General features: G+C 49.2%; 1 long non-coding RNA gene across 2 annotated transcripts; it reads left to right on the top strand.

The window, feature by feature from the left end:
* Nucleotides 1-1,144: 1,144 nt before the first annotated feature.
* Nucleotides 1,145-4,168, top strand: LOC112879752. Of its 2 annotated transcripts, none has more exons than XR_003226155.1 (4): nucleotides 1,145-1,498; nucleotides 1,911-2,034; nucleotides 3,211-3,267; nucleotides 3,779-4,168. It is a non-coding gene; the product is annotated as an uncharacterized LOC112879752 (long non-coding RNA). The 2 variants fall into 2 exon arrangements; XR_003226154.1 differs by having other exon boundaries at nucleotides 3,208-3,267.
* The last annotated feature ends 14,631 nt before the right edge of the window (nucleotides 4,169-18,799 follow it).

Genomic DNA, 18,799 nt, shown 5'->3' with positions numbered 1-18,799 from the left:
TGCTCTATAATGAAGTTGTAGTTTTTGAATTTTTGATCAAATTCTATATTGAATAATTTTTTATTTCAACGAATTTTTGTGTTTAAATTGTATGTATAATGTTGCTCGTGTAAATTAACGGATGGAACGATTTGTGGTTTGATTTAATTAAAATTCGAGGATTTTCTAAAAATATTCCTAATAGAGGACTAGGATGGCGGGTTGATTCAATAAAAACTCGAGGTTTTATTTGCTAAGTTTCCTAAACCTGGAAGGTTGGACTACGGGTTGATTTTGGAAAAAGTTGAGGCCTTTTTTCGCAAAATTACCTGAGAGAGAAGGCTGGTCTGCGGGTTGATTTTTATAAAGGTCGAGGTTTTTTTCACAAAGTGATCGGAAATCGTAAGATCCGGTTGCGGTTGATTTTTATAAAGGTCGAGAGTTTTTCCGCAAAGTGATCGGGAATCATAAGATCTGAATTGGTCGCGACGTGGCCACGCTACCTGGGCCTCTTTTGATGCAGCTTTTGTATATAGAGATGCTACAGTGATTCTACCGCTCCAGGTTTGGACCCTCGTTAATATAATATATATATTATAGCTTCATACCATACCTTGGGTATAGAATAAGTATTCCATACCCGAGCCAAAGCCAGTATCCCGTGCGACCAGTTTTGCCTAGCGTCCGATTGATCCATCCGTGCGACCCACTCCCCGCGGCGGTTTTTCTTTTCTAGTCAAGGGCCCGTTCCACCGATAAAAATAATAAATCGGAGTTGCTAGCTTCTGGATGTTCAATGATAGATTTTTTATTGGACGCTCCATTGCAACACTAAAAGTTAACTAATGCAATATCAGAAATTACTGCTTGCAATATTAAAAAATATGTATAAAAATGTCATCCATCCAATTCGGGGATGAAATATTCCTACCGCATGGCATCATGTTTCATCCAACATTTATAGATAACAACAATATTTACAAACTTTGTTCGTAATATCGATATTTTTTTTGCAACATACAAAATATGCTCATTTTATATCGGATCTTAAGAGATTGTAAGAAAAATAAACTTCTAGCTAGTTGTTTTCCTTAGCAGAGGGAACAATGCGGATGAAATATACGGCTGAAATGAGCGGATAGAAGCGAAACACATAGGATCGGCGTCCGAGCGTCCGGAAGACCGTCGCCAACCATTACTGAAAAATAAAACATCGATTCACCCGTCGCGCCGCCGCCCGTTCCGAGCTCCGCGAGGTCGATCCGCTCCCGTCGCCGTCGCCCCTAGATCACTACCTGCCGCCGCCGTTGCCGTCGACCGCCGGCTGGAGTCCTGCGACCCGATCCACCTACCGCGCGGGAACTCATCCACCGGCTCGCCGTCGTCCGTTCCGAGCTCCGCTCCCGTCGCCTCCAGGTCAGTAGCTGCCGTCGGCAACGATCGGCTGCTGGCCGGAGTCCTGCGACCCGATGCACCTAACGCGCGGAACTAACCCATCGGCAAATCAGATAAAACGCAGGTATCCAATTGCTCTCCTTCGTCAGGTGCCATGCGTCCCTGACTGAGTTACATTTCTGCTGTAGCTACTCCTAAATTTTGATATATCAATATGGACTTTGTGGTTGGCTTTCAGTTTCAGGTGCTGCCTTTTATTAGAAATGCATCGCAACCTACCCTGGATTTTGGTCATAATTAAAACCCAAAGTCTCTACAATATGCACTTTTAGACACTTGAACATGTGTATAGGATAACACAGAACTGCCTTCAGTTGTTGATGCGAGGAACTGTTGAGCTGCCTGGTAGCTTGCTATTTTTTTTTGTCATGGTGATAGAAAAAAATAGAAGTATCATCTTTCTTGCATTACGAGTTGAGATTGTCCCTTTTTAGTTCTCTGTCATGAACAATATGGTGTTGCTATTTCTATTTCAGAGAGTCTACATATTGGGGATCCTGCCAACAAGTGGAGCCCGGGACTTGCCACAAGTTGCGTGATCAGTTCTTCCATCCCTGCCCATTCGGATCTGTGCTCTGGTGCTCCATCTTTCCACGTTAGGTACTTCTCTTTCCTTTTTCTCTGTTGCACTGCTGGTTCCTCATTGTCCTTTTGTGCTGCTAGATAGCTGCTGCTTGCTTATTTTTGGCGGATGCATGTCTATATGGCTGTGCAAAATTAGGTATTATGTTTCTTCGAGTTATATAATGCGTCATGGATTGTGATTTTCCGATTGGTTGTACACTAGTATTAGTTATTTATCTTTTTTTGTGTGATTTTGATGCATGGGAATGTAGCTCTATGTGTTAGTCTGCACATTGGATTTTTCAGTTTCTTTTAGTGCTGAAATAGACAAATGGGATTGCATCAGCTCATGGATTACATTATTTTTTCTTTTACAATAACAACTGTGATACATCAGCTCCTGCAACCTGAATCAGAAGTCCCAACTTTAGTGATGGCTAGATGCAGAAGCAATCTTCCCAATACTAGGTACATATATATGCATCTGAAATCCATGAAAATTTGATCAATTCACTGTACACTAAGAACTACTGTAGTTGCATCTACATGTCTATATTTCTTTACAAATTTTAGTGTCCTTTTTGACATGGGGTTCTGTAATAATATTATTTATTCTAGCCAATGATTGTGAGCTTGTGTAGAGATTTTGCATTTTTTGTGTTTTTATTAGTAGTTACCAATTAGCTAATAGTGTAAAGGGTAAACAAACATGCTTTTGCCCCATGATGGCTCTGATGCAGAGAATCTTTGTTTTCTTGAATAATTTCCAGATTCCATACCCCTTTTCTTACATATTCGAATTGATAGTGTCACTAATAAAATACATCTTTATCTTATCTTGAGAGCTCATGAGGACTCGGTAGCAGCACCAGGAGAGCTTCACCGGCCATGGATTGGCCAGAACGTTAGAAAAATGCTATGTCGATCTTGACACCTCTGTCTGCATCACTCACCACTTTACTCCACGCACTCAGTACCTAGATTTTTGCTGATGCAAATTGCAGATGCATATAGTGGTGAAATTGCAGCTGTGAAGCTGTCAATTCGTCACTAATATATAGCCCAATGGGGCCAAAAACAAGCCTCCAACAGCAACTAATCCTCAAATTTGCTGCATACGATGAATTCTTTAACATTCTCAGTTTTGCCTGATGTGTGGAGCTCGATTTACACCTCAGCCACCAAGCTGACGCCTTCATTGGCTTCTAGCAGTGGATGTGGTGGAGGTATCTCTGGGTGTACAGGACTTTGGACCTTCTGCTTCAATCGGTAAATCTCTGCTTAAGTTGTGTGCATTTCTGCGGTTTGAAAAAATTGTTACTCCCTTGTCTCGATGTACAAATCAGTTTTTGGTGGCATTCTCTAACATAGTGCCATTGGTGAGATCTTTCCGCTGCAATCTTCTGTAATGCCAGGCATATGCATCTGAAATTCTGTGAATTTTTATCAACTCGTAATATACTGAGTACTACTGCATTTGCATCTACATGTCTATTTCTATACATATTTTAGTGTCATTTGCTGATAGGTCACATCGTAAATCTATTTGTTCTAGCTAGAGAGCCTGTAGGGGCTTCTATTTTTGTATGTTTTAGTTCTATGTATTATGCAAGTATATTCCACTCTTAGAAAATCTCAGGTGACTGTCCATGATAACTAACAAAAGCAATTTTAATCATGTAAACCTCAATGCAAGTACGCACATAATGGGTATGTGACCATTCTGACGAATCAATAGCTAGCAGTTGTGTTGTTCTGAACTATTGACTTCTGCCTATAGCTACAAGATCACATTGGAGCATATTGGTGAGATCAAACAAGCTTGATATTTGTTTCCATTATGGAAGACATCCAAATAAGCAGTCAGATCATGGTGAAGGTTTTAGTTGTGGGAAGTGTAGAAAATTATTGTTAGCGTCATGGCTCATGTCCTTCTGAGATCCATTTGAATGTCTGTAATGTGATCTTCCTAATCCTTATGGCCTGGTGATGGATTCTAAAAAATCATATGCTCATGCCCGATGCAAGTGAAGGTCAGCATAGGCATGTTGTTTCTTTACTAGTATGCAACCAAATCACTAGCTAGATTCCTGAATCAAGATATGTAAATTCTTTCCTGTGTACTTTGCCTTACATTTTCTGGGTACTAATCCTTTTTCATTTGGCGACATGAAGCAGATGTATTAGTCCTCCTTATTCAACCAATTTATGCTTCTTTTTTGTGGTCGTTGATGTAAAGAATAATTATTTCAATCCACAAGGTGTTGTAAAGAAAAAATTAATTTAATCCATGAGGGAGAGGTATCACGGATGTTATTGTAAAGAAAAGATAATTTAATCCATGAGCTGATGCATCACACGTCGACAAAAACTAATGGAATTCGATGAGTCTTCAGATCCGCTTCCTGCCACGAACGATTTTTCGGCACTGACGTCCCCTGTGGACGAGGACGTAACCTCCGTCGCACACATCACACGCCCCCGTGAAAACCGGATCGGTGCGGGGCGCCTGCGGACGGCTCGCGCCAGGCACGCTGGCAGGTGTGCTCGGGTCTATTTAGCTTGCTGTGAGCTGAATAATATTCAACGCTCCCGACGGCACCTCCGCCGGAGCTCCGGCGAACCATCCCGGCAGTAAAAATCAAAGTTTTGCATCCTCGGATCGTAAAAAACTATCTCCACCATAAATTACTGCATAGCTATTTTAATGTCTGTTGGTCTCCACCATAAATTACTCGATCGTGTAAAGGATTTTTATGCTAGATGGACGTTCTATTTTATGCTGGATGGACGTTCTAGCCGGAGCTTCGACATGATCAACGTTCGATGTAGGCGGGAGTAAAAAGCAATCCTCCTGTATCGTGATTGAACTTTGTTTTCCGGTCTAGTGTTTTTTAGATCCGTAACGAATCTAAAAAACACTAGTTAATCACTCAGAAGGTGCCCAACCCTCTGCTAGCTCAGTAGTGTGCCTGCATTTCACAAAATGGTGCCATGACCGCTTCTTGCAAGGTTCTCTAACCTCACATCTTCTGGAGTCTGGACGAGCATGAGGTACCGCTTCTTGCACTCATGGCTACTCATCCTCTGATGCCATGGGACATTGCAACTCATGCAGAAAGAGCCTCTGCAGCTCAGACACTTCCTCAATCTGGCAGCATAGCAACTGTGTGCTTTGAGCAGGATTCCTGAATTGGATAGATTACTTCACTCAAGGACATTAAGGCTGAACACTTGGTATGGACAGTCAATCTTTTGACTTGAAGCGACATGTCCTTTCCTGACATATTGCACTATGATTTCCAACAGCGGTGGTGAAAGAATATCTTTGATCCCTCCACACATAGCTTTGTACTGCAACCATCTTGTGGGTAAGCTAGGAGCATTCCATGGAGCATGGAGTAGCTTAGCTTTCACGTGATCCTTCATGCAGGGGAAGTAGAACCGAGACGTGCAACCTTCAACTGCATGAATCTTTGTAAAGTTAGCATCTTCCAAGCAGATAGTGCGGGTCTCTCTTTTCTCCTTGCTGGCGTTGGAAGCAAGAACTTTGGCAACCTAAACAGATATGAATCTCATGCTTCCACATTGCCGAATTTCCTCTGCACTGACAGATTACAATTAATTATTATATCTACTAGCTTCTTCCCGGATGGATGCCAAATTCCAAGCATCTACAGTTGCAAAGATATTGGCGAATGATCTCAAGAATGTGTTATTATATTCTGAGGAGCACATACGAGGAGGTACAATCATCAGGGCATTATAGAAGAAGAGATTCAAGCACAGGAGGAATTGAATTTACATACAGTCCATGTATTCACTGTCCACAGCTGATGCACAAGGACTAGGAGAACGAACATGTACTGAACTCACAACACCAAGACTAGCCCTGAACTATGCACTAAACTGTGACTTAAAGGTTCCAATTCTTGCTGAAAAAGAAATCATGAAAATACTCAATAAGGAACGATGACATACATGGTTGGATCAGTATCGACGTTGACGCTGCGCGCGGATGCCCAGCCTCAGTACTACCTCGCCCACCACCTCGATAGTCTCGGTCGTGATCGCCGTGCCTGGCGAGGAAGGGCGCGCGGGGAGTCTGAGGGGGCGCTCGAAGTAGTCGCTGTCGCGTGGGCCTAGCGATCCTCCGGGATGGCGGCGGATGGGCGTCGTGGTCGTGGGCAGCTTGCGCTGAGGAGGGCGAGGGAGGCTGCATTGGATGTCCTCAGCGAGCTCGAGCTGCAAGGCGTGGTTTGAGGTCGCGAGCGACCTGCTAGTGCAGCTTGGCGAGGTCGTCGTTGCCGGCGGCCATCATCGGAACTCGGGATTGGGGACTCCCACCTGGCTGAGCTCCCTCATAGCGCGCTGCTCCCTACGGCGCCTGCTCCCTGCAGCGCGTGGTGCCCGTCCGAAGCTGCCGCGGCGCTCGATCTTGGCGGTAGGTTCTGCTACAAGCGGTCGCGGGACTCGATCCCGGCAGCTAGCTAGGACTACTCCATGTGACTGCAGCGCTCGATTCTGGCAGCAGTGCCCACTCCCGGCGACAGGGCCTGCTCCAGAGTCCAGACGATGGTGCGTGACAGCCATTCTAGCAGGCGGTGGCCATAAAGATGGAGGAGGAGCTCGCCGGACAGGGGCGCGATGCTCGCACTAGTGGCGCTGCCGGGTGCGCTTGACCGTGGCGAAGGTTAGATCGAGCTGGAGTGCTGGTGAAGGTAGGAGCTCGACAAAGCTTTCGGGGGTGACGAGGCGAAAGAGGAAGGGGAGGTCGAGGCTACGGGGAGGAGGTGATGTGATCATGTGAGGCGGAGTCGGCGATGAGGCGGACGACGACGGAGAGGTCGGCGATGAGGCGGACGACGGAGAGGACTGCAGGAAAGGGGAGCAAGGGTAAAGTAGTCCATCTAAGTAGCTTTCTATTAAAATTGAATAAAATAATATGTATGATGTTCAGCAGCAAATTACCATAGAATTGTAATATCGTTTGACAAAGATAAACTTTTTAGTGGTCTATAGCAAAAATCATCGTGTCCGGTAGCCAATTTTGCTATTTCTTTAAAGAAAATGTTGGTCAACATTTTTTATCCAAAATTTTTTCAGTTGAAATGTTGGCTCAACTTCTTTTATAAAAGTATTAGATTCAACATTTTTTATCTAATACTTTTTAGTTAAAATGTTGAACAGGCCATCATACTAGGTTTGATATGGATTTTAATGGGCTTTATAGTTGAATCCGTTAAGAAACCTAATGTTGTGGAAATGAAAGGAAATTCACTATTATTAGTAGTAGATAATTTAATTAATGCTACTGAGCCTCAACTCCGAAGGTCTAGTTATGCTTATGCATCTGGGATTAGCAACATACGTACAGTTCGACATGTTTTTTTTTGCTTGCGAGTCCCTGATTGCATTTTTAAAAAAACTTCTCCATGGTCCTGTGTGCCAAGTATCAACCGTCTCCCTTTCCTCTTTCCAAAGAAAAGGAAAGAGAAGCCTCGGAACCTGCTGGAACCCCAAATCTAGGTCGCGTTCCCCATTCCGCCGCCACCGCCGCCGCCGCCCACACCATCATCCTTGCTGCCGTCGCCGGGCGCGTCGGAAGCGCGGTATCTGTCGGGTTTTATCCAGCTGCCCACCGAAGGGTATACCCAAGGTGGTAGGTTTTGGGTTGGGATGCGCCGAGATCAGGAGCTCGAAGGTGCAGACAACACAAGATTTAGACAGGTTCAGGCCGCAATATGCGTAATGCCCTACGTCCTGTATGATGGTTTGTACTGCCTTGATGTTGATCTGGTGATCTTATATTTTGAGGGGGTCCCTGCCCGCCCTTATATATCCGGGGGACAGGGTTACATGAATCCTAGTCTGATACTAACTTAGGAATCGTACTTAAGTACAACTCGAGTAGTTTCCTTCTGTATCGACTAGTTCTACTCCGCATGCGGGTAGAATACAACATAAATAAGGTACAGGACATGTCCTATCCCTTAGCCCAATACGGACTCCTTGACCCAATTCCCTTCATTTCACAGCCCCGTGGCCCCGGGTCTGACAAGCCCCCGAGCTCTTCGTAGCTGAGTACTGCAGGCTCTTCGAGTACTTCTGAAGCAGTCTTCGACTTCTTTCGAAGCTCCGTCTTGAAATTTTTCTTCGAGTACTCTTCTGACTGCATCGAAGCTATGAGGTGCTCATGCCCCGAATTCTTTCTTTTATATGGGGTGCGATGAATAATCGCACTCCATATGGAGTAGCCCCCGAGCCTTACGTTGAATCAAAGAATCAAGCTGAGGGTCAAACTAGCCTTGAATCTTTCCTTCTTATCTTTCGAGTACTTTCGAAAAATAGGTAGTCGATGCCACGTGTCTCACAGCCCCCGAGCCTTGAATCAAAAATTTTTTTTTTGGAAAAAAGGATCCCAAAGATCGTGGCAAAAATGTTCCTTTTGAAAAAATAAAGTCTAAGAGGAGGCAATTAGCAGAAATTAGACTCGAAACCCAAAAAATCTCTTTTTTCGGGACAACTAACCCAGAAAAAATGGTGAATCAAGTAACGGCCCAAAAAATCTGCCAAAAAACTGCCCGTGTCCAATTAATCCCATTGCGCGACGCTTCATCTTTTACACAGTAAACCACTACCTGAGCGCTGGTTATTTAACCCCGCAGTCAGTTAGGGTATTTCCTGTGCCTTCAGATCTGACGCCGCCACCAGAGAAAAACAAAACCCCAATTAGAGTTTGACCTGCCTGAGCCCTTCCGCCGCCCAGCGTAGTCGAAAATCTTCGAGCCCGCCGCCGTAGCCCCCGAGCGCTGTGCAAACAACTCGTGGTTGAAAGGATTCGAAATGGCTCCGAAGAAAACCGACCAGAAGGACTTGAAAGACGCGCAAGCAACAACCGGAGAATGGTCAATTAGTAAGTGTTCTCGCCATAATCTAGCAAATTTGGTGTTGGGAGGTCTGCTTCAGGAGAGGGATCTCATCAATTGGCGCCTTCCCGTTCGTGATCCATTCCCCATGGAAAACGTCGACGAGATCGTATCCTTTTGCTCTTTTTCTGAACGGGGATTTGCCCTCCCCACTTGTTCGTTCTTCCGTGGCCTTCTCTTCTTCTATGGGATTGAGCTGCAACATCTCAACCCCAACTCGATCTGCCATATCTCCATTTTCATCCATTTCTGCGAAGCCTTCCTCGGAATTGAGCCCCATTGGGCTCTTTTCCGCTATCTTTTCCGCGTGAAGCCCCAGCCCACCTCAAAAAATCCTTCTGCAATAGGGGGCGCTGGTATCCAGCTTAGGCAACACGCTAGTGACAAATATATATCGTACAAATTTCCTTCAAATGTCCCCGGGTGGAAACAACACTGGTTCTACATTGCGAACCATGCCCCCCAACTCCCTGTGCGGTCCGGCAGGCCCCCTGTTCAGCGCGGCGAATGGACATTGGAGCCAAACAAAGCCGAGATGGACCAAGTAAAAGAGCTGCTCGAGTTGATTGCCGCGCACAAAGAAATGGGGGTAACCGGGGCATCAGTGATGTTATCATTTTTCAAACGCCGAGTTCAACCCATTCAACAGCGCCATACCTTAGGATTCGAGTACATGGGTACTGAAGACCCATCCCGTATGTGCGCAGAAGAGCTTGGGGACGATGCTGCACTTGTTCGCGTCAAGCGAATTCTGCTAGATGTGGATGCCGTCCCGTATGTTCCAGCGGGATTTACAGCCCAGAATCGACCACCAGCAGTAAGTGTTCGACTTCTCGACTTCTTCCCTCGATCTGAAGAGTTAATACTAACTGATTGTCTTAACACAGGATTCAACAGCGTTGTATCGGAGTTACCCACCACAACCCGATCTGCCCCGGCCTTACCATATGCTGCCCAGCGCCGCAGCCAAAGCACAGAAGGAACAAATTGCTGGCAGCGAATCAGCCGCGGGCAGCCAGGCAACTGGGGAGGGGGTGCAAGCAAACAACTCCTCCGGATCATCCGTGGAGTTATCTGATGACGCACCTCTAGTTCCCCGGCGGCGCCGGGAGATGCGGAAACGCAAAGCCAGCACCACTGACCTCGCCGGGTAAGTATCTGTCAAACTATAAAGTGTCGAGTTGTTTCATTGAAATATTGATAACAACTCTGCTTTGCAGTCCATCGTCTTCTTTGCCCAGCCCCCAGCGCCAGAGGGTAGCCGAAAAGCCCCTCACCGGGAATGACGCGCTGCAGGCCAGACCCACAGAAGCCGATGGGGTGAAACCGGCACCGTCCCGTGCCGAGGACGTAACGATTGCCGTGGTGGGCCCTGCATCGGGGCCACTCGCGCCCTCGACTGAAGCGGGCCTGTCACCATCAGTGGGTGCCGCGGCCATCGCCACGCCAGCGCTGCCAGCCTCATCGACTTGCGCGCTTGCACCACCGGCCACGAGTACAATGGTGAAGAAACCCTTAAAGCTGGTGTGGAAAAAACCAACGATGATCCGATCCTGAGTGTAAGTGACGCCCTGGACCCTGCCCTTGGCCATGTGATGAAATCACAATAAAAGTGTTGTGCTGTTGTCTTAAGCAGGTCGACCGCTACGGTAGCGCCAGAACTCGAGTTGGCTCCACGAGCCCCCGAGCTTTCGCCTGGGCAACCCAACGCGCTGGAGTCAGCGGGGAGGGCAGATGTAATCGTGCTTGACTCGCCACTGCCCGAGCTCCAACACGCGGAACCCGAAGCCCCTGGCAATGAGCAAGTCGAGGCCGCCACTGCCGTACCCGTCGACGTTGCAGGTAAATGATTCCAGTGCCTTCTGCCACAATCTTTGCTATATTAACACTTATCCTTTGCAGAGACCCCGCAGCCGTCAGCCTTGGAGGGTGCGGGTGCTTCTTGCGAGGCAACCGGGTTGCCAACCCCTGGAGGGGAGAACACTGATATACTCCAAGAGATGCACCTCCCAGGGGACGACCTGAGCTGCCTGCGCCAAATGATCAAGGCGATCGACTCGTTTGCTCTGGCAAATCTTGTCTAAACCGCTGGTAACTGTATGCTTAAGTCGCTTGTCTCTGACGCCCAGGAACATGTAGGACATGAACCAAAAAACTTCAATGAAGCTGGAAGAGTCCACCAGGCGTATCGACGAGCTGATGCAGGAGCGAGCCGGCTTCGAGCAGACTATCATCGAGCTCCAAGGCCGACTCAAGGAGCAGCGGAAAACCCATCAAGGTATATTGAATTCAATTCTCGAATTCATACCCGTAGTCGATAACTTCATGATCTGAAACCTGCTTATCATCGCAGAACTTAAACAACTCTTAAATTATAAAGAGGAATTGCTTACTGATTTGAAGAACATGATATATCGCCGCGCAGATGAAGTCGAGGGTCTGCGGAACGTGATGGCCGACACGGAGAAGCAACTCGTCGACTGCCTCTAGCAGATCAAGACTTTGGGCGAGGAGAAAGAGCAGCGCCAGAAGGAACTTAATGATTTGAAGACGGCAGCTCAAGAACTCGTAGAGATGGTGGATCCTCAGGAAGACGGCGCTGAAGATGGGCCACCACTACTTGATCGACTTCGCGGGGCACCACAAAAGATCCTCAACTTTGTCACCGAGGCTGCCACATCTTACGTGGGTCATGCCCTGGGCCTTGTAAAGTCCTTCTGGCCAAAGGCTCGGCTAGAAGTACTCGCGGAGGGTGCAGCTGCTGATTGTACTGATGAAAGCTTCCGCGAGTATTTGCTAGAGGTCCGGCCTGTAGCTGAAAAAATTGTGGGAAACATGGTCCAGGATTGAACCGTTAGTGCTTAAGACTTTTGTAATATAAGAAACCACCTTTGTTCCTTTATAGCCTTATGTGCATACTAAGAGCCCCATCTGCTTTGGAGCATGGGCATGCTACCTCTGAGTGCAGCGACTCACAGAGTAGTCAATTTAGCTCTTCACGTGAGCTCATCGGGTGAGTTAGACAAGATCCAACCGAAGGGATCCAATTGTGCCCGGAGCGCGCGGTTTGTGGCGCGACGACTAGGATGCCCATGGCAAATAGTCGAAAATTACCCTGAAGTGTAACAACTGCAGGAGTAGCCTATTATACGGGCACGTCAAACAAGTTAGATAGAACCCGAGCCAAACGGGCCTAACCAGTTTGAAAGAACACGATTAGCATCGCGACGACCCACGTGCCACTAGCAAGTAGTCGATTTTGTATAAAGCTTCAGCGTGGCCAAAGCCGCCACATTTATATTCAAGAATGTACATTTCGGGCTGTGTGGCACAAAGCCGCCAAATCGACCCAGAAAAGTAAAACTTGCCATTAACGCATACAGAAATTGGACACGAGTCTGCTTAGGGGTAGAACCGTCGCAGGTGCTGGATGTTCCATGAGTTGGGTACATCCTGACCATCGGGGCGCCGAAGTCGATAAGATCCCGGTCTTGTAACCCTCTTGACGATGAACGGTCCTTCCCATCTTGAGTTAAGCTTGTGCAAACCCGACTCGTCCTGAACGCGACGAAGGACAAGGTCGCCAATGCTAAATGACCTTTCCTTAATGTTGCGATCATGATATCGCCGGATTCCCTGTAGGTAACGGGCTGACTGAACGAGAGCAGAGCAGCGAGCCTCTTCGACAGAGTCCAACTCCAGCTGTCGTGCTTTGTCCGCCTCGCCTTCTTTATACATCTCAACCCTTGGGGATTTCCACATGATATCTGCTGGGAGAATCGCCTCGGAGCCGTAGACAAGAAAGAACGAGGTCTGCCCTGTGGCTTTTGAAGGTTGAGTCCTGAGCCCCCAGACTACGTGTGGCAACTCGTGAATCCACTTCCCACCCTTTTTGCTGTTTGCATCGTAAAGTCTCTTCTTGAGGCCGTCAATGATCAAACCATTCACCCGCTCGACTTGCCCATTTGCCCTTGGGTGAGCCACCGAAACATATTTGACCTCGATGGATGAGTTTTCATAGAATTCCCAGAATTGGTTGGCCGTGAAATTTGAACCCAAGTCAGTGATAATAGTGTTGGGGAAGCCGAAACGATGTAAGATGTCGGAGATGAAGTCGACCACCCTGTCTGGAGTAAGCTTGGCGATCGGCTTGTACTCGATCCACTTGGTGAACTTATCGATAGCCACCAGAACATGAGTAAAACCTCCTGGCGCTGTGAAGGGCCCAATCATGTCGAGGCTCCAGCAAGCGAACGGCCAGGAAGGCGGTATAGTGATGAGGGTGTGGGCCGGGACATGAGTTTGCTTACCGAAGAACTGGCAGTTCTGACATCGTCGCACCAGATCTTCGGCGTCGGACACGGCGGTAGGCCACCAGAAACCGGCTCTGTATGCTTTGCCGACCAGTGACTTTGATGCTGCGTGGTTACCACACACGCCCTCGTGTATCTCCCTCAATATGTCCAGACCTTCTTGTTGTGACGCACTTCATGAGTACTCCAGATCATGCGCCGCGCCGATAAAGTTTGTCTTCGACTAGGACAAACCCCTTGCTCCGTCGCATGAGGCGGGTGGCAGCAGCGCTCTTGGGGTCCGTCCCTGCCAGTAATACGAGATCTCGGATGAAATCGATGAAAGGTCCTCTCCAGTCCTCACCGACCAGCATAAGCTCCCGTTCTGGCTGTACAGAGCCGGTGGCGGTGGAGACCTGCGGTGAAGGGCTGATGGACGGGTGCTTCAACTCCTGAACGAATACCCCTGCTGGGACTTGTGCTCGGGTTGACCCCAGCTTAGATAAGGCATCAGGTGCGACATTGTGCTCCCGCAGCACATGATGAACTTCTAGGCCAGAAAATTTGTTTTCGAGCTTGCGTACTTCTTGTACATAGGCTTCCATGGTCTCCTTGTTGCAGTCCCACTCCTTGTTGACTTGTTGAACGACCAGAAGTGAATCGTCGTATACAAGTAGTCGCTTGATCCCTAGTGATATCGCCAAACGAAGCCCGTGAAGCAAGGCTTCATACTCGGCTTCATTGTTGGATACCTCCCAGAGAATTTGGAGGACGTACTTGAGTTGTTCGCCTCTTGGGGAAATGAATAAATCTCCAGCGCCGCCGCCATCGAGCTTGAGAGAACCATCGAAGTACATGGTCCAATGCTCTGGCTTGTCGACGGGATGTGGAACTTGATTTTCCCTCCACTCTGCCATGAAGTCGACTAGAGCTTGGGACTTGATTGCAGTGCGTGGCTTGAAGTCGATCGACAAAGCCCCCAGTTCCACTGCCCATTTTGAAATACGACCCATGGCATCTTGGTTGTGTAGGATATCCGCCAACGGGTAGTCTGTGATCACGGTGATCTGGTACTCTTCAAAGTAGTGGCGTAATTTTCTTGAGGTGATTAATATGCCATAGAGAAGCTTTTGGACCGCCGGGTAGCGCACCTTAGACTCCGAGAGTACTTCACTGACAAAGTACACGGGCCGCTGCACGCCAAAAGCATGGCCTTCCTCGGAGCGTTCGACAACAATAGCACTGCTGATAACGTGGGTAGTTGCCGCAATGTAAAGTAAAAGGGTCTCACCCGGCAATGGTGCTGTGAGGATCGGGGGCGACTGTAGGTGTTGCTTGAGATCCTGCAGAGCCCGCTCGGCTTTCTCTATCCAGTGAAACTTGTCTTGGCACTTTAAGAGTTTGAAAAAAGGTAATCCTCTCTCCCCGAGCCGGGAGATGAATCTGTTGAGAGCTGCCATGCACCCTGTAAGTTTCTGTACATCTTTGATTGTGGCAGTGCCTCCATATCAGTGATGGCGGTAATCTTTTCAGGGTTGGCCTCAATGCCCCGTTACTGACTATGAACCCGAGCAATTTGCTTGACGGAACACCGAAAACGCACTTGGTCGGATTAAGCTTCCATCGGTACTTCCTTAGGCTGGCAAAAGTTTCCTCCAGATCCGTGATGAGGCCCTCGGGACTTCAGGTTTTCACGACCACGTTGTCCACGTAGGCCTCCACGTTCCGGTGTAACTGATCAGCAAAGCACATCTGAATTTCCCGCTGATAGGTGGCGCCAGCGTTCTTCAACCCGAAGGACATCATCTTGTAGGCATAAGTCCCAAACGGGGTGATGAACGCGGTCTTGATCTGGTCTTCTTCCTTGAGAGCGATCTAGTGGTAGCCTGAATAACAATCAAGGAAACATAACAGTACACAACCTGCGGTCGAGTCGACTACCTGATCGATGCGAGGGAGCCCAAAGTGATCCTTTGGGCAATGCTTGTTGAGATCGGTATAATCGACACACATTCTCCATTCTTTGTTCTTTTTTAATACAAGGACGGGGTTAGCTACCCACTCTGGGTGGATTACTTCTTTAATGAATCCAGCCGCGAGGAGTTTGGCTATTTCCCGTTTGATAGCCTCCCATTTATCAGGGGCAAAACGACGAAGTCGTTGCTTCTTTGGTACAGCCTGTGGGTACACATTAAGACTATGCTCGATCAGCTCCTTGGGCACCCCTGGCATATCCGAGGGCTTCCATGCGAATATGTCTCGGTTAGCCCGCAGGAAGCTGACGAGCGCGAGTTCCTATTTGTCACCCAAGCCCGCGCCGATGATGGCTGTCTTGGATGAGTCGCCTTCTTGGAGCTGGATCGTCTTGAGAGCCATCTCGCCCGTCGACTTGACGCCCGATTGGCTCGCCTTCTTCGTCGGGATGTCCAGCTCGGCTTGAGAGAGTTGCTGTGCGGCCGCGAGTACTTCAGCGGAAGCATCTGGCACGCGGGAAGTCGATGCATACTGGATGGCCTCTTGGTTACAATCATAGGACTTCTTCAAGTCGCCTCGGAGCGTGAGCACACCGTTGCGTCCTGGCATCTTGAGAAGCAAGTAGACATAATGCGGCACCGCCATGAACTTGGCGAGCGCCGGCCTCCCCAGTATGGCGTGGTAGGAAGATTCGAAGTTGGCCACCTCGAACTTGATGAATCGGTACGGTAATTCTCCCTCGTCCCGAAAGTGACTGGGAGAACGACTATTCCAAGCGGATGCGCGGCATTGCCAGGAACAATACCGTAAAAAGGAGCTTTGCTCGGAGTGAGCTTGTTGGTAAGGTCCAGACCCATCTTCTTCAGCGTACTGGCGAAGATAAGATTGAGTCCGCTCCCACCATCGATAAGAATCCGAGTAAGCTTGACTTTTGCGACCACGGGATCCAGCACCAGTGGGAACTTCCCAGGCTCGGAAAAGCTGGTCCATTGATCATCACGGGAAAATGATATGGGGACCTCCGACCATCGGAGTGGTCGTGGTACCGCCGGTTCAACTGATAGAATCTCCCGTAGCAGCAACTTCTGTTCCCGCTTGGAGCAAAAATCTTCGTCACCGCCAAATATGACATTGACGGTCTTGGAGGCATCCTGGAACTTGGGCGTCTCAGATTTGTCTTCCTATTCCTCGTCTTCGGGCTCTTTGCCCGTTGACTTGTTCTTCTTGCCGTTCCCAGGAGAGCCAAAGGTGCGCTTGAGCTGAAAGCAGTCAATCGCTGCATGTTTGGAGTTGACACACCACGGGCACTTCTTCTGCAGGAGTTTTTCAAACTGCTCCTGCGTGGTCGACTTCTTGCCCCGCGAAGGACGTTCCACAGCCGCGACGAGCTCGTCTGGCTTGCGTTTTCGAGAAGAACCCGAAAAGTCCCGCTGGCCTTTGTCAGCCCGGTTGTCGTTGTTGCGCTTCTGGTTGAGGTCGGTACATCTTGGAAACCTCTCGCGCATCTTTTCTTCTTGTTCAGACCAGTCGTGCATCATGTCGCGTAGACCTGCAACCGTCTTCGGCCTGTTACGCCCAAAATCACGATATATACCTGGGTCAGTGAGGCCGTTGTAGAAGCAGTCGATAATGTCCTCTTCCGAGATGTTGGCGATGGTGGCCCGCACGTCGAAGAAACGGCGGGTGTAGGATCGGATGAGTTCATTGCGCTCTTGCTTGCACTGGGCGAGGTCGTGCCGGGTTCCTGCTCGGGATATCGCCCCCTGGAAGTTGTCGATGAAGACCTTCTTGAGGCCTTCCCAGGAGTCGATGGAGTCGCTGGGGAGGCTTTCCAGCCAAGTCAACGGTGCAGGCTCCAAAGCCATCGGAAAGTAGACGACTTTGGTAGTGTTGGAGCCGCCAGCCACCTCAATGGCAGTAGAGTAACAGCGGAGCCATTGTTGGGGGGCCTGCTTGCCGTCGTACTTGGTAATGCCAATTGGCTTAAAACCCTCCGGGTACTTGTAGTTGTTGAATCTCGCAGTGAACGCAGGGAAACGATCGCTGCAGTCAGCATCGTCTCGCTCGGCTACCTCGCGTTCCCGTCGCCTCGAGTCGAGGACTGACCGGGCATCACGCCCCTCATTGATCTTCTGGCGAAGATCAGGTTGTTGACGTGGAGGGTTGGGCTGCCTCGGGTTGTTTGCCGGAGGTGGCTGCCGCCTCCCACCGGTGAGCTGGCTTCCACCCACGCCATCATTGTTGTTGCTGCGTTGGGGTCGCGGGCGATTACCTGTTGTTCGACTTGGGGCCTGGCTTCGGCTGTCTCCGACGTGCTCGTCCCTGACAAGCGATGCCGGAGCCTGCTGGTCCAACTGGACCCACGCCCGTTGGGCGTAGATGAGTGCTTGTCGGACGTTGGGGTCGTTGCTTCGCTCGAGTAATGCTGTTACCCGAGCAATGTTGGCCACAGGAGTCCTGAAGCCACGTTCATCTGCCGCGGCGAATTCAGCGTCGAGTTCGCGCTGTGCAGAACGTATGCGCTCGTTGGCTCGCCTTCTGCGAACCGCACGAGCTCTGTTCCTTGCCCGTCGCGCGTCGCGCTCGGCGTCGTTCTCGTTCTCGGCTTCAGCGGTGTCTTCATCTTCTGATATGCCATCAAGTGCGCCAATGGGGATGAGGGCATCATCGTCCCCCTCTTCCGCCATCAGGACTTGGCGAGTTGCGAGTTCTTCAGAGGGGGCTTCGACTAGCTCAGTCGAGCCCTCGGTTATGGTAGCCAACACCCTGCCCTCCTGAAAAGGCAAAGGCTCAAGGTGGGCTACCAAGCGGTCTTCATGTCCGAGTAGATCGGACAGATTCATCCCCCTCCAATGAACAATTCGCCCTTCCGAGGTGGTGGTGATCATCAGCCCACAAGTGGCCAGGTGATCCTCAGCCCCCCGACATGCGGTGGCCTCGGAACCTCCAGCCTGGAGCAAAGAGTCCAGGTCCTTTTCCAACGTGGAAAAAGGAACAGTAGAGACAGACTCTGCCTCGGTTTCCCTAGCAGAGTCAAAAAATGGCAACTCGTCGAGACTATCGACAAAGTCGTCGAGCCTTGAGGCAAGTGTTTTTAGCTTGAAGGTGTCATCGACGATGTGCCGACGGAAACCGCCTGCGCCGCTGGCAACGCAGACCCACGAGCCAAAAATAAAGGTTGTGCCCTCAGGGAGCACGGGACTGGGGAACTTGAAAAGAGCCATCGAGTTCTCCAGCGGATCTCTGATGCGCACCCCTACCTGGCGCGCCAGCTGTCGGGTTTTATCCGGCTGCCCACCGAAGGGTATACCCAAGGTGGTAGATTTTGGGTTGGGATGCGCCGAGATCAGGAACTCGAAGGTGCAGACAACACAAGATTTAGACAGGTTCAGACCGCAATATGCGTAATGCCCTACGTCCTGTATGATGGTTTGTACTGCCTTGATGTTGATCTGGTGATCTTATGTTTTGAGGCGGTCCCTGCCCGCCCTTATATATCCGGAGGGATAGGGTTACATGAATCCTAGTCTGATACTAACTTAGAAATCGTACTTAAGAACAACTCGAGTAGTTTCCTTCTGTATCGATTAGTTCTACTCCGCATGC

The sequence above is a fragment of the Panicum hallii genome, chromosome 2 (genome assembly GCF_002211085.1).
Source record: "Panicum hallii strain FIL2 chromosome 2, PHallii_v3.1, whole genome shotgun sequence".
Classification (NCBI taxonomy): Eukaryota; Viridiplantae; Streptophyta; class Magnoliopsida; order Poales; family Poaceae; genus Panicum; species Panicum hallii.
This window is presented reverse-complemented; position numbering and strand designations above follow the sequence as displayed.